The sequence below is a fragment of the Miscanthus floridulus genome, chromosome 19, assembly GCF_019320115.1.
Source record: "Miscanthus floridulus cultivar M001 chromosome 19, ASM1932011v1, whole genome shotgun sequence".
NCBI classification, from domain to species: domain Eukaryota; kingdom Viridiplantae; phylum Streptophyta; class Magnoliopsida; order Poales; family Poaceae; genus Miscanthus; species Miscanthus floridulus.
In genome coordinates, this window is record NC_089598.1 from 23,671,792 (window position 1) to 23,686,984 (window position 15,193).

Genomic DNA, 15,193 nt, shown 5'->3' on the forward strand with positions numbered 1-15,193 from the left:
CCAACAAATACAGTTGCTCATCAATATTGTCACCGCCTTGACATTCTTTTCGCAACCAACCACTGGAACTTTCCATGTGCTGACGCCTAATCCAAGCTTCAGTCTTCCCTAGAAACTTGGATCGTAAGAACTCCTTATGTATCTCGATGTACGGATGCACCAATGACGAGTTCTGAAGAACTATGCAGTGTGCTTTATTGAAATAATCATCTTCCATGCCAATATATGTTTTCTTCCCTAAAGTTCCTTTACCACTGAGTCTCCCCTCGTGTCGCGATTCGGGAACGCCAATTGGGGTAAGGTCAGGAATAAAGTCAACACAGAACTCAATGACCTCCTCTGTTCCATAGCCCTGGGCGATGCTTCCTTCAGGCTTAGAATGGACTTTCACATATTTCTTCAAGACTCCCATAAACCCCTCGAAGGGGAACATGTTATGTAAGAACACATGTCTAAGAATACTAATCTCCTTCACCAAATGAACTAGGAGGTGTGTCATGATATTAAAGAAGGATGGAGGGAACACCAACTCAAAGCTGACAAGACATTGAACCACATCATTCTATAGAGTAGCTAGTTCCACTGGATTGATTGCCTTCTGAGAAATTGCATTGAGGAATGCACATAGCTTCACAATGGCTAGACGTACATGTGGAGGTAGAATTCCTCTTAAAGCAACTGGAAGCAATTGCGTCATAAGCACGTGGCAGTCGTGGGACTTTAAGTTTAGGAATTTCTTCTCTAGCACATTTATTATACCCTTTATATTGGAGGAGAATCCCGATGGGACCTTGATGCTGCTTAGACATTCGAACATGATGTCCCTCTCTTCTTTGCTAAGCGTGTAGCTAGCAGGACTTAAGTAATGACATCCATCATCTGTCTTCTCTGGATGAAGGTTGTCTCGTTCTTTCATGCCCTACAAGTCCTGGTGTGCTTCAAGTGAATCCTTTGGCTTCCTGTACACACCCATGAATCCTAATAGGTTCACACAAAGATTCTTTGTCAGGTGCATCACGTCGATTGCGTTGCGGACCTCTAGGACTTGCCAATAGGGTAGCTCCCAAAAGATGGACTTCTTCTTCCACATGGGTGCGTGTCCCTTAGCATCTTTGGGAACAGATTCGCTGCCTTGTCCCTTTCCAAATACTACTTTCACATCCTTGACCATTGCGAGTACATCTTCTCCGGTTCGGTTATGAGGCTTCTTCCGGTGGTCTGGCTTACCTTTAAAATGCTTACCTTTCTTTTTTACTTGGTGATTCAAAGGAAGGAATCGACGATGGCCAAGGTACATGACCTTTCGACATCTTTTCAAATATATACTGTCAAGGTCATCAAAACAATGTGTGCATGCATTATATCCTTTGTTTGTCTGACCTGAAAGATTACTTAAAGCAGGCCAATCATTGATGGTTACGAACAACATTGCTCGTAGGTCAAAGTGTTCTTGTTTGTACTCATCCCAGACACGTACACCTGGTTTGTTCCATAAAACTAGAAGTTCTTCAACTAATGGCTTTAGATAGACATCAATGTCGTTGCTAGGTTGCCTCGGACCTTGGATGAGGATCGGCATCATAATGAACTTCCGCTTCATGCATAATCATGGAGGAAGGTTGTAGATATATAGAGTAACTGGCCAAGTGCTATGACTAGTGCTCTGCTCCCCAAAAGGATTCATACCATCTGTACTTAAGGCGAACCTTAAGTTTCTAGCCTCATTTGCAAACTCTAGAAATTCCCTGTCTATCGCTCTCCACTGAGACCCATCAGCTGGGTGTCTCATCATATTGTCTACCTTACGGTCTTCTTTATGCCACCGCAATAACTTTGCATGGTCTTTATTTCTGAACAAACGTTTTAAGCGTGGTATTATAAGAGCATACCACATAACCTTGGCAGTGATTTTCTTTCTAAGACGTTGTTCACCCTCGACGTCACCAGGATCATCGCGCCTGATCTTATACCGCGCTGCTTTACATACCGGGCATTCATCCAAATTCTCGTATTCATTGCCATGGTAGAGGATGCAGTCATTAGGACATGCATGTATCTTTTGGATTTTTAATCCTAAAGGGCAGACAACCTTTTTTGCTTCGTACGTAGTGGTGGGCAATTCATTTGGCTTCGGAAGCATCTTCTTTATGAGGTTCAATAAATTCCTAAATGCCTTGTCGGATATACCATTCTTTGCCTTTCACTGTAGCAATTCCAGTGTTGTACCCAATTTTTTTTGCCCCTCTTCGGCCGTCGGGTATAGCAACTTCCTATGATCCTCAAGCATGCGCTCGAACTTAACTTTCTCTTTTTCACTTTTGCATTCTTGTTGTGCATCACGAATGGCATCGACAAGAGCATCACCAAGATCATCTTCTGCCGCTACCTCTTCTTCATCTCTCCCCATTGTAGTATCATCAAAGGCAGCATACTGAGCAATAATGTCATCAATGTCTAAATCTTCTCCTTCACCTTCTTCCATCATGACCCCGCTTTCTCCATGCTTAGTCCAACATATATAGTTTGACATGAAACCTGACTTAAGCAAATGTGAATGAAGACTCATTGAGCTTGAATATTCCTTTAAATTCTTACATATGGCACATGAACAGCACATGAAACCATCCCGCTTATTTACCTCGGCCACACCTAAGAAATAGTGCACGCCCTCAATAAAGTCTTGGGAGCGGCGATCGGCATTATACATCCAATGGCGTGACATAATCTGTATTACACGACAAATGATGAAAATCTTGAACATAATTAAGTATTTTATTACACAACATAGATGACACACACACGGTTGATTAATTAACTAAGCCTGGCTACAACGTAAGCAATCCCAACTATCACTAAACAAACTAAAACTATAATGCACTTCAGTAACATAATTATTTCGTGATCGTACGCAACTAAAACAGACAAATCATTCTTCTGTTGAATATCAATAAGCTTCTCCTGCTGGCTCACTGCCTCATCATTAGCAGCCGCTACCTCAAGCGCACCCAAATTCTACACGTATGTAGCATAATCTTCCTCCCAGTACCAACCATCGCATCCATTGCCCTCCCACTGAAATTAGAGCCAAAAAATATTTAGTCAAAAATATTCAAGAAAAGCAGGTCAATTAGCCATAATTATAAAATACGTAAGAAACTCACATCGCAATCCGGGCACTTGTAGAAAACACGACCCTTGTTGGGTCCCTGTCTCTTGACTCGGTACTCCATCACAATCTTCTGCTTACACTTGCCGCAGATAATGAGAGGGAGTTCTGGCCTCAGTCGTTTCGCAACCGAACGAGAGGCCGAGGATTCGGTACCAGTTGTCATCTACTTTCTATACTTATTTTTGCAAACTAGTGTAAATTTCATATTTTCTAAAATGATATATTTAAACAAAACTAGTACGGATTTCACATGTTTCAATAAATAACCATCCGTACTAGTTGACCTTGCTTACGTGATCATCTCGGCCGGCATTTCTCCACCGGACGACACCGTACTTGGCCAAGGAAGAGCTCCGATTCTACGAGAAAGGGAACACTCCACGACCGTTGCCTCTCTCCCTCGTAGAATCATAGCTTCTCCTTGACGTCCGTTACCGCTCGACAGAGAACATGTTGGCCGAGCTGAACACGGTCCGCAAGTTCAACTAGTATGGATTTTCTATAATTTTCTAACTATTTACTAAGTTTTTCATTTCATGGAAAAATTAATTCTAAAAAATAAAAGGCATGATTTCTAAGTAGTTCATTTCATGGAAAAAATAATTCTAAGTGACCTGCTCGATATCAGCGAGCTCGCGGGCGTTTAGGTTGCCGAGGATAGTAACATTTGTAGATGACATTTGTAGGTCTGAAGTTATCAAATATCCATCAAATTATAGCTCAAAAACATGTTTCAATAAATAACCATCCGTACTAGTTGACCTTGCTTACGTGATTATCTCGGCGAGCATTTCTCCACCGGACGGCACCGTACTTGGCCAAGGAAGAGTCCCGATTCTACGAGAAAGGGAACACGGTCTTCCACTACCGTTGCCGCTCTCCCTCGTAGAATCAAAGCTCCTCCTTGACGTCCGTTACCGCTCGGCAGAGAACATGCTCGCCGAGCTGAACACGGTCCGCAAGTTCAACTAGTACGGATTTTCTATAATTTTCTAACTATTTTCTAAGTTTTTCATTTCATGGAAAATTTAATTCTAAAAAATAAAAGGCATGATTTCTAAGTATTTCATTTCATGGAAAAAATAATTCTAAGTGACCTGCTCGATATCGACGAGCTCGCGGGCGTTTAGGTTGCCGAGGATAGTAACATTTGTAGATGACATTTATAGGTCTGAAGTTATCAAATATCCATCAAATTATAGCTCAAAAACATGTTTCAATAAATAACCATCCGTACTAGTTGACCTTGCTTACGTGATCATCTCGACGAGCATTTCTCTACCGGACGGCACCGTACTTGGCCAAGGAAGATCTCCGATTCTACGAGAAAGGGAACACAGTCTTCCACGACCGTTGCCGCTCTCCCTCGTAGAATCAAAGCTCCTCCTTGACGTCCGTTACCGCTCGGCAGAGAACATGCTTGCCGAGCTGAACACGGTCCGCAAGTTCAACTAGTATGGATTTTCTACAATTTTCTAACAATTTTCTAAGTTTTTCATTTCATGGAAAAATTAATTCTAAGATCACGTAAGCCACCGGGGACGAGGATGGCGCGTGCTCCAGCGAGGATGAGCGAGGCGTGATTTTGATGAACTAATTTAACTTTTGTTTATCCAAACATATATGCAAATCATCATGTGATTTTGAGCTAAAAATGACATATAAAATCATAATAAAGTCCAACGTATAAAGTTACACATGCATCTACATCGCAAAATGAGATAAGCTACTGATAAAACATAAGAGAATTAAGTTTGTTACCTCCAAAATCGAAGAGCAACACCAATGGAGGGGGAGAGAGCAAGAACAACAGCAAGCTGAAGAACAGAGGCAGTGAGTTTGAATGGAATGGCTCGGGTTCGGGGAGGAAGAAACGAGCTGGATTATAGGCCGGGATAATTAGTCCCGGTTAGGAGGCCAAACCGAGACTAAAGATTAATCTTTATTCCCAGGGCATCACCCAAACCAGGACTAAAAGCTTTAGTCCCGGCTGGTATTACCAACCGGGACTAAAGGTACCTTTAGTCCCGGTTGGTAATACCAGCCGGGACTAAAGATCCCTGCTCCGCGGACGACCGTTGGGCAGTGACCTTTAGTCCCGGTTGGTATTACCAACCGGGACTGAAGGGTCCTTTAGTTCCGGAGCCAAAAAAAATGCCGAGGCTAATGCTAAATTGGGACATCGTTCTAAAGTCTGTTCTCTAGTAGTGTATGTACAAAATTATCCCAAACTATTGATGGTGGGACACCTACTGCGATAAAAACATTGATGCAGTAGTAGATTCGATAGTATGACATATGAGTGAAATGAGCTTCAAGACTATATATGTTAAGTTGTACTAGGATTGAATATCATGGTAGATGCGTAGTTTGCGCGGGCCTGTTTGCTAGTTTCATTGACTTCTTTCAGTTCATTTGCTCAAGAATGAAAAAGAATGTTTATTAAAGGATTTAGCAGAATTGTTCCTCCAGTACCTCATTAAAATAATTATTTCATCCAAAAAATGAAATGTTGTAATCAAATAAAAATATGATGTAAGAAATTCGGATAACTTTCTTACTATATTGTCGTGTTCTACAAATAGGTAAAAAAGAACCAGAAAGACAGAACAGAAATAAAAAATGCTTTCCTCGCAATAATTTTTTTTTACTTTAGATAAAACCTTCCTGACCGCTTCTTATTGGCCCGTCGGCTACTTATTAGTGGGCCTGTGCGTTGTTTCCTAGGTATCGTCGGCTATTATTGTTGTTTCGTGTGTTACTTTGCAGTCATTGCTAAACCATTGGCTAATTTGCTAAAAAGGTACCAGTTCTTTCCATGGACAGATGAGCATGAAACTACTTTCCAGCTTCTAAAAGATGCATTGTCGGCTGCCCCAGACTTAGGGGTGCCTGATTTTGCTCTGGCCTTCTGCTTGGACACAGATGCAAGTCGAAATGGTATTGGCATCGTTTTTACGCACTGTGGTCACCCTTTGGCCTACATCAGCAAGCCCCATGGCCCCAAAACTCAAGGCCTATCAACAGATGAAAAGGAACACATGACAATATAATCATCTTCGCCATCGAACAATGGCGCTTTTATTACTTGCAACATTCTGAGTTTACCATATCTACACGGATCAGAAAAGTTTGATTCACCTCAACAAGTAGTGCCTTCATACCAATTGGCAACAGAAAGTCTTTACTAAGATTCTTGGTCTTCGCTATCGCATTGTCTACAAAAAAAAAAGGGGTGCGATAACCATATCGTTGATGCTCTGTCCCACCGGCCACATGATCAGCTCCATATTGCTTGGTTGTTTCTTCTAACACTCCTTAGTGGCGCACCGAGGTCATGCAAAGCTACATCAAGGATTTTATGGCTTGTGATCTTTTATCCAAATTGGTTATTTCTCCTTCAGTTGTGCTAGGTTACACTTTGAAAGATACTCTACTTCAAGAATAGGATTTGGCTTGGCAATAAAACTACTATTCATCAGAAGGTAATGGCTGCTCTTCTTCGGCCCTGGGTGTCCAAGTTGAAGAAACTATTTTTTGGAAAGGAGTGAAAAGGGATGCGTATTCCTTTGTCACTAGTTGTGACATCTGTCGTCGAAGTACGTGAACACAAGGAATGCAATAGTCACGTCACGTCCTCGCAACCATGGCGCATCACAACTATTCAATGAATGTCCTATGCTATCGAAACAGGCTCCACAAACAAAGAGTTCATAGTGTCTTTGATGACATGACAATTTGTGTACGCGTCATCTTGTTGGTACATATACACCAATGTTCTTGTCAGGTTGAAGATCCTCTCGAGTAACTCCGTCGGCTGGTGATTGTTCATGTTCAGCCATTCCTCGTTAAAATCTTTCCACGTTTCATCTATCATTTCTTGTATCTTCACACGTGCCACTTCAAGTGGGACTTTGTGCTCTTTCATGCAGCTTTCTATTGTCGAAGCAACATGTGAGGTCATTTTCTCTCGCTGCGGACAAATATATGCAATTGCTTGGTTATACTTCTGGGAAGGCAACAGCTGTAAATACACTTTGTGCTTACTCTTTTTTCTAACAATAGTCAGTGCCAAAAAAATTGCGTAGCTTTATGATATGGTACAGTAAAGAGTAAACCCATTTCTGAAGTCTAAACAATGAGCTGATATAGGATGCAAAACCAAATAAATATTACCTCATATGACTTGAGATCATCAGAAAGCCTGAGAATAATGCAGAGAGCCTGTACTATTTTAGGCACACTACATACCCATTCGAAAGCTTCTTGAGCTGCCACATCTCCCATTCCAACAAATGATGTGCACGACAAGAGGTGACAAGCACCGCTTCTTGCTGAAACCTGCAAGTGTTCCTCAACGGTTGCAGGGACATACCCTTGCTCACGCCATTTTACCTCCTTATTATAGGCTCTTACTATATCTACAATCTGCATATCATGGGACAAAAACATTGGTAACTAATACCTCATAATTAGTTGTACCTCGTACCTATAAATACATTAGGAAAAAAAATAATAAGCAACTCTACTTCACTTATCTTTTTGGGCTAAAATTCATCTTAGGGTTTATTAAAATTGGGCATACAACACCATGGCTAATAATGGATATCCGATACAATTATTCGAATGAAATATCCGACCTGAAGGGACCATGACGCCTAAGAGGGAGGGTTGAATTAGGCAACTTAAAAATTCTAACTCTAAACTATGGCCTCTTTTTCTAACCTTAGCAAAACCTATGCAAAAGATAAACTATCTAAATGTGCAACTGCGGTTTTGCTAGTGTGTTGCTATCTCTACCGCAAATATAGTAAAGTAATCAATGTAAATGCGGAAGCTAAAGAGCAAGGTAGAGATATGCAAACTCCCATCGACGACTCCGGTACTTTTACCGAGGTATCGAGAAGCGCGTAAGCTTCCCCCTAGTCCTCGTTGGAGCCCCTTGCAAGGAATCCCTCGCAAGGGCCAAGCTCTCGGTCGGGTAACTCCGTGGATAGCCTCGGGCCTTCCCCACGCGCAAGTGGGTCTCCGACGTGTCTTCCGGCAAGCCTCTCCTGGATGCTCCCCGCCGTCTTCACTATCAAGCTTCCGGCCGAAACGCCGCGGGCCTTGTTCCCTCCAATACACGGTGGTGGCCACACCACAAACGCGGTTGGTGTGATCTCGCAAGACTTCAAGCCCCTCCGATGTACAACAATGATGCTCGCAAGCACCGGGTGGTAAGAGGTATGTAAACCTCACTAAACACTAGGCCTAAACCTAGAGCAAGCGCATAAGCAGTGGTCTAATCAACCTAAGCACTTCGCAAAGCACCTATGCTAATCACCTGATGAAACACTAAGCACTATGCAAGTGGAGATCACTAAAATGGTATATCAACACCCTTGGTATGTTTCATCAGCTCCACACACCTCAAATGGCCGGTTGGAGGGTCTATTTATAAGCCCCACCGAGAAAGTAGCCGTTGGGGATAAAATCCCACTTTTCTGCTACTGATCGGACTCTGGCCAGCGTCCTGTCAGTACTGACCGGACGTGTCCGGTCACAAAAACGGCTCTCTGGAACCTTACTGATGTTGACAAGACTCTGGCACTCAGCGTCCTGTGTAGCGTCCTGTGCAGCGTCCTGTGCATCGGAGCGTCCGGTGTAGTGTCCTGTGCAGCGTCCGGTCGCTGCTGTTGACTCTGCTGTTGCTTGATCGGAGCGTCCTGTGCAGTGTCCGGTGCAGCGTCCTGTGCATCGGAGCGTCCTGTGCAGCGTCCTGTGCCCTCTATGAGCTCGTTTCTTCGCGATCTTGCATCCGGCTTGGTTCCTATCTTCGTGCTTGGACTTTGCTTGATATCTTGTGTCTTTTCTTGTGCTCCTAAGGTCTTGCTTATGGAGTTGATCATCAGATCATCACGTCACCTTTGTCCAAGTCACGTTTTGCACCCTATTGAACTACAAAACATAACACTTGCAAATTTATTAGTCCAATTTAGTTGTGTTAGTCATCAAACACCAAAATCCAAAGTAAATGGGCCTAGGGTCCATTTTCCTTACAATCTCCCCCTTTTTGGTGATTGATGACAACACAACCAAAGCAAGCAAATAATAAATTTTTTGAAATTAAAAAACTATCTACTTGCTAGGATGCAATGCAAGGGACAAGATTATGTGATGCTAAAAGATACTATATATAAGATACTATATGCAACCTTATGTTGCCCTTGCAATGCAACCTTATCTTGCCCTTGCAAATGTCCCCATGTGATATTATGGATTAAAGCCTAGCTTTCTAAAAAAAATTCTCCCATTACTTAGACTAACCCATAATTCACTTTCCTCCCTTTCTCGGACCATTACTACTTGTAACTCAATGCTTGTCTTTGGTCCTTCAAATTCTCCCCCTTTGACATCAAACACCCAAAAGGAATACATTAGTAGCACAAGGAAGGGTCAAACTTTATGAACCAAATGAATGATTTGATTAGCCTGGAATAGGTCACAAAACTTGACTATCACATTATATAGACTAAGCTCCCCCTAAATTTATGCATACATATGGTAAAAAGCAAAGTATATGCATAATTAGCAATTCATTGCACAAGAGAGGTTAATCTATATAATGTATGGAGAAAGCAAATAAATATCAAAGTGAGATCAACATGGTGATATCGGTTTAGAAATACCACATGTGAAAATCAATTTGATTTCTATCAATTGGAGTATAATGCTTTCCTCCGGGGACTCCATTTTCCTTGCAATGAGACTACTACATAAGATAAGCTTGAAAAGGTGTTAGTCTCAAAGCACCCAACTTGTAGATTAAGCTCCCCCCTAAATTTGTGCACACAAGTGTTGACTACTTGTAAAATTTGTGCACATTTTTGGAGAGATTATCTACAATTTAGACTTTGGCACATATTAGATAAATAATTGTAAAACAAGCTATGTGCCGTGCTCCTAAACAATTTTAAATCATGTAGGTTTGCTCCAAGGGTTGATAATGAAACCGAGCAAGCCTACCATATGATATACCTATTGAATGCATGACAAAAGATTTAAGCATGTAAATGCAAACATAGGCATGAAAGATAACTAGATGCTTTAAAAGTATATCAATTAAAAAACAAAACCAATTGAAATGAATACTATTTGAAAGTAATGACATCTAGTTACCTAACATGGGAAGGGGAATTTGGGTCCATAGTATTCACTAACCTACTTGGCAATGACTTTGTCCATCATGATGCACCCCATGAAATGCACCCAAACTTTGCCAAGTCTCCAAATTCCCCGAAGTCCGACGGACTTCTCACTTCCCTTTCGGGATCCAAACCTTCTTAGTGCTCTTCATGTTGGAAATGATTTCCTTTGGCACCCAAAAGCGTTTGACCCCATTGTTGGCTTGCTTGTTCACCTTGATGGCCACCACCTTGTCATTTTTCTTCTTCTTCAAGAGATAAGGCGTGGAGGCCTTCTTGTCCACCTTGTTGGTGTAGGTGTTGGAGAGCTTGCTTGTTTGCTTTTTCTCCTTCTTCTTTGCTCCTCCCCCATTCTTCACCTTGCACTCATAGGACTTGTGACCTTCCTTGTGGCACACGTAACAAACCATGGTTTGTTCTTCATCAAGCTTCTTCACTCCCTTGATGGTGTTATCTTGATGAAGTTGGGTTTGCTTCGCCTTGCCTTTCACTTGAGTCAAGTCCTTGGTGAGGCGAGCTACTTCTTGCTTGAGTTGCTCATTCTCCTTTGCAACCTCTTGTGTGCATGTATCTACAATAACTTTCTCAACACAAACTTGGTTGCACAAAGGTGAGTCTAAACATAAATCATTACAAGAAGTAGAGGCATCCTTTTTAGACATGTTAAAGATAGAACTTTTCTTTTTAGATGCCTTGGTGGGGGTTGTGTTAACGGCTTCAAGATTAGCAACTTTATTAGTTAGCTCATCACAATGTTTGCACATGGTTTCCATTTTAGCAAGCAAACTATTATATGCTTCTTGTGAGCTAGCTAACTTTTCTTTTAATTTTTCATTTTTCTTTAAGAGTTGCTCATCATTGATTGTGCATGCATTTGTTGTTGCACTAGTCTCAAGTTTCTCAATTTTAATAGATAGTTCAACATTGAGATTAGCAAAGTTCTCATATTGTTCAAGTAAGGTTTTGTATGCCTTTTGTGAACTACCTAGCTCTTCTTTTAAATTTTTGAGCTTCTTTTGTTGACTAGTGCAAACTTTAGCATATTTACGATTTTGTTGCGCAATTGTATTATAAGAAGGCAAATCATCATCACTATCGCTCTCACTAGAGGATGAGCTTTCATTACCTCGTGCCATAAGGCACACACGAGAAGAGCTTGATGATGAGTGCTTGCGCCCTCGCCTCTTGTGATGATCTTCTTCACTTGAAGAATCATCCCATGACCTTATTGATGTGAGGGCTTTGTTCTTGCACGCCTTCTTCTTTGCCTTGGGTGTGGGCTTGTTTGGACAAACTTCCACAAAGTGCCCCAACTCACCGCATCCATAGCATCCTCTCTTTCTTTGCTCGTTTCTTTGATTAGTGAAAACGAGGTCTTGAATTTGGATGGGCACACCCTTGACATTGAGCCTTACGATCATCTTCTCCACCTTTTTGATAAGTTTGATTGATTCTTCATCAAGGTCGGAGGTGGAGGAGGAAGATTGATCATCATCACTTGATTCTGGTTCATCATCATCATCATCATCATCTTCTTCTTCTTCTTCACTTGAGGAGCTTGAGCTTGAGCTTGACTCAACTTTCTTGCCCTTCATCTTTTTCTTCTCGCTACAAGCAAGAGCTTTGCCTTTGCTTGATGAAGATGCTTCTCCTTGACCCATCTTACGTGACATTTCAAATGCCACTAGCTTGCCAATGACAATGCCCGGGGTCATGGTGCTCAAGTTCTCCATGTTGTGAAGGATGGTGATGATGCTTGCATATTTCTTTTATGGTAGAACAGAGATGATCTTCCTCACAATGTCCGCATCATCTAGCTTTAATAATCCTATTGAATGGAGCTCATTGATAATTAGATTCAATCAAGAATACATATCACGAACAAGCTCATCATCATTCATAGCAAAGGAATCATAATTTTGCTTAGCTAGACAATGTTTTTGCTCACGGACATTATTTGTGCCGTCATGGAGCTCTTGGAGTTTTAACCAAATTTCATGTGCCATATTTAAGGTGAACACTTGGTTAAACACATCCATGCTAAATGATTCAAACAAGCAATTCTTAGCTCTATCATTAAAATGCATTTCTTTTTCATCACTCTTTGTGGGCTTTTCGGGATTCTTAATGGGTTTCATCCCGTCACGAGTGACTCTCCATACACCTAAATCAACCGCCTCAAGGTGGCAAGCCATTCTAGCCTTATAGTAGAGGAAGTTAGTGCCATCAAATTGTGGAGGCCTAGCGGTATCCATCCCAACCACTCTACAATAGCGTCGGCTCAACGGCGGTTAAGCCAAAAGGTCCAAATATGAGCCAACCGGCTCTGATACAAATTGAAGGGACCATGACGCCTAAGAGGGGGGGGGGTGAATTAGGCAACTTAAAAATTCTAACTCTAAACTATGGCCTCTTTTTCTAACCTTAGCAAAACCTATGCAAAAGATAAACTATCTAAATGTGCAACTGCGGTTTTACTAGTGTGTTGCTATCTCTACCGCAAATGTAGTAAAGTAATCAATGCAAATGCGGAAGCTAAAGAGCAAGGTAGAGATATGCAAACTCCCATCGATGACTCTGGTATTTTTACCGAGGTATCGAGAAGCGCGCAAGCTTTCCCCTAGTCCTCATTGGAGCCCCTTGCAAGGAATCCCTCGCAAGGGCCAAGCTCTCGGTTGGGTAACTCCGTGGATAGCCTCGGGCCTTCCCCACACGCAAGTGGGTCTCTGACGTGCCTTCCGGCAAGCCTCTCCCGGATGCTCCCCGCCGTCTTCACTATCAAGCTTCCGGCCGAAACGCCGCAGGCCTTGTTCCCTCCAATACACGGTGGCAGCCACACCACAAACGCGGTTGGTGTGATCTCGCAAGACTTCAAGCCCCTCTGATGTACAACAATGGTGCTCGCAAGCACCGGGTGGTAAGAGGTATGTAAACCTCACTAAACACTAGGACTAAACCTAGAGCAAGTGCATAAGCGGTGGTCTAATCAACCTAAGCACTTCGCAAAGCACCTACGCTAATCACCTGATGAAACACTAAGCACTATGCAAGTGGAGATCACTAAAATGGTGTATCAACACCCTTGGTATGTTTCCTCAGCTCCACACACCTCAAATGGCCGGTTGGGGGGTCTATTTATAAGCCCCACTGAGAAAGTAGCCGTTGGGGACGAAATCCCACTTTTCTGCTACTGACCGGACTCTGGCCAGCGTCCTGTCAGTACTGACCGGACGCGTCCGGTCACAAAAATGGCTCTCTAGAACCTTACTGATGTTGACCAGACTCTGGCACTCAGCGTCCTGTGCAGCGTCCTATGCATCGGAGCGTCCGGTGCAGTGTCCTGTGCAGCGTCCGGTCGCTGCTGTTGACTCTGCTGTTGCTTGATCGGAGTGTCCTGTGCAGCGTCCTGTGCAGCGTCTGGTGCAGCATCCTATGCATCGGAGCGTCCTGTGCAGCGTCCTATGCAGCGTCCTATGCATCGTCCTGTGCCCTCTGTGAGCTCATTTCTTCATGATCTTGCATCCGGCTTGGTTCCTATCTTCATGCTTGGACTTTGCTTGATATCTTGTGTCTTTTCTTGTGCTCCTAAGGTCTTGCTTATGGAGTTGATCATCGGATCATCACATCGCCTTTGTCCAAGTCACGTCTTGCACCCTATTGAACTACAAAACATAACACTTGCAAATTCATTAGTCCAATTTGGTTATGTTAGTCATCAAACACCAAAATACAAAGTAAATGGGCCTAGGGTCCATTTTCCTTACACGACCTAACTATTTTTTTTGCGGAACAAAAACTTTATTAATAATTAAGGAGTACCATTACAGACAAGAGACAAAACAAACTTAGGAAAAGAAGCAAAAAAGACCTCACTATGACCCGACCTAATTGCAAAGTGAGCAAGTTCATGCACTACATTATTTTGACTCCTACCAATTTTAACGATGTCTAAACTACTCAACTCCTCCATAGCAATCTGCGCTTCACGCACCAGAGACCAGTCCACCGAGCGGTCTTGATCAGTGTTCTTTAACTTTGTGGCCATCACAGCACAATCAGTTTCCAACACCATATGAGTCTCCGGCCACCGTGCAACAAGTGTAATCCCTTCGTGGCATGCAGCAGCTTTCACCTCCTCAGCATCCCTACAATATGAAAGCACACGCCATGATGCCAATTTTGCTTGACCTGCATGATCTCTGATCACCACACCCACAGCAGCGGGCCCCGAGCTAGGGATGAAGACACCAACAACATTAATCTTCAAGGAACCCGGCGGCGGAGGGCTCCACCATTTCTAAACCCGTTGATTAGCTACAGAGGGGCGCCTGTTCCCCATAAGTGCACACTACGTCCCCTTATTATCATGTTGCAAGCTTCCCTGACGGCATTGTAGAAGAGAGTCCATATATCGTGTTAAGAAAATGATGGACCCCTCCACAGAAACCTTTTGTCCGGCGCGCAGGACGCCGTTGCGTACACTCCAAACCCTCCATCAGAGCATAAGCAAGTTTGCATTCACCTCTACCGTGAATCTGCTCATGAGGACTAACAACCAATTGGGTCCAGTAAACACTAGTGAAAGGTCCTAATGGCTAGAGGGGGGTGAATAGCCTATTAAAAATTTCTACAACAACACTTAGCAAACCGGTTAGACAATTATGAGGCGAAGCAAGTGTTGCGCTAGCCTACTAAAAATTCAAGCCACCTACCACAATTCTAGTTTCTATAGATTCTAACCACACAATGACTATGGCACTACACTAAGTTAGTGTGCTCTTAAAGGCTAACTAAAGAGCCACACTAACCAAACTAACAAGCTCTCACAACTAGCTAC

At 42.7% G+C, this 15,193-nt stretch overlaps 1 pseudogene; it reads right to left on the reverse strand.

Annotated features, from left to right (window-relative positions):
* Positions 1 to 6,845: 6,845 nt before the first annotated feature.
* The window catches only part of LOC136525729 (alpha-terpineol synthase, chloroplastic-like), a 57,063-nt pseudogene continuing 48,715 nt past the window's right edge, over positions 6,846 to 15,193 (reverse strand).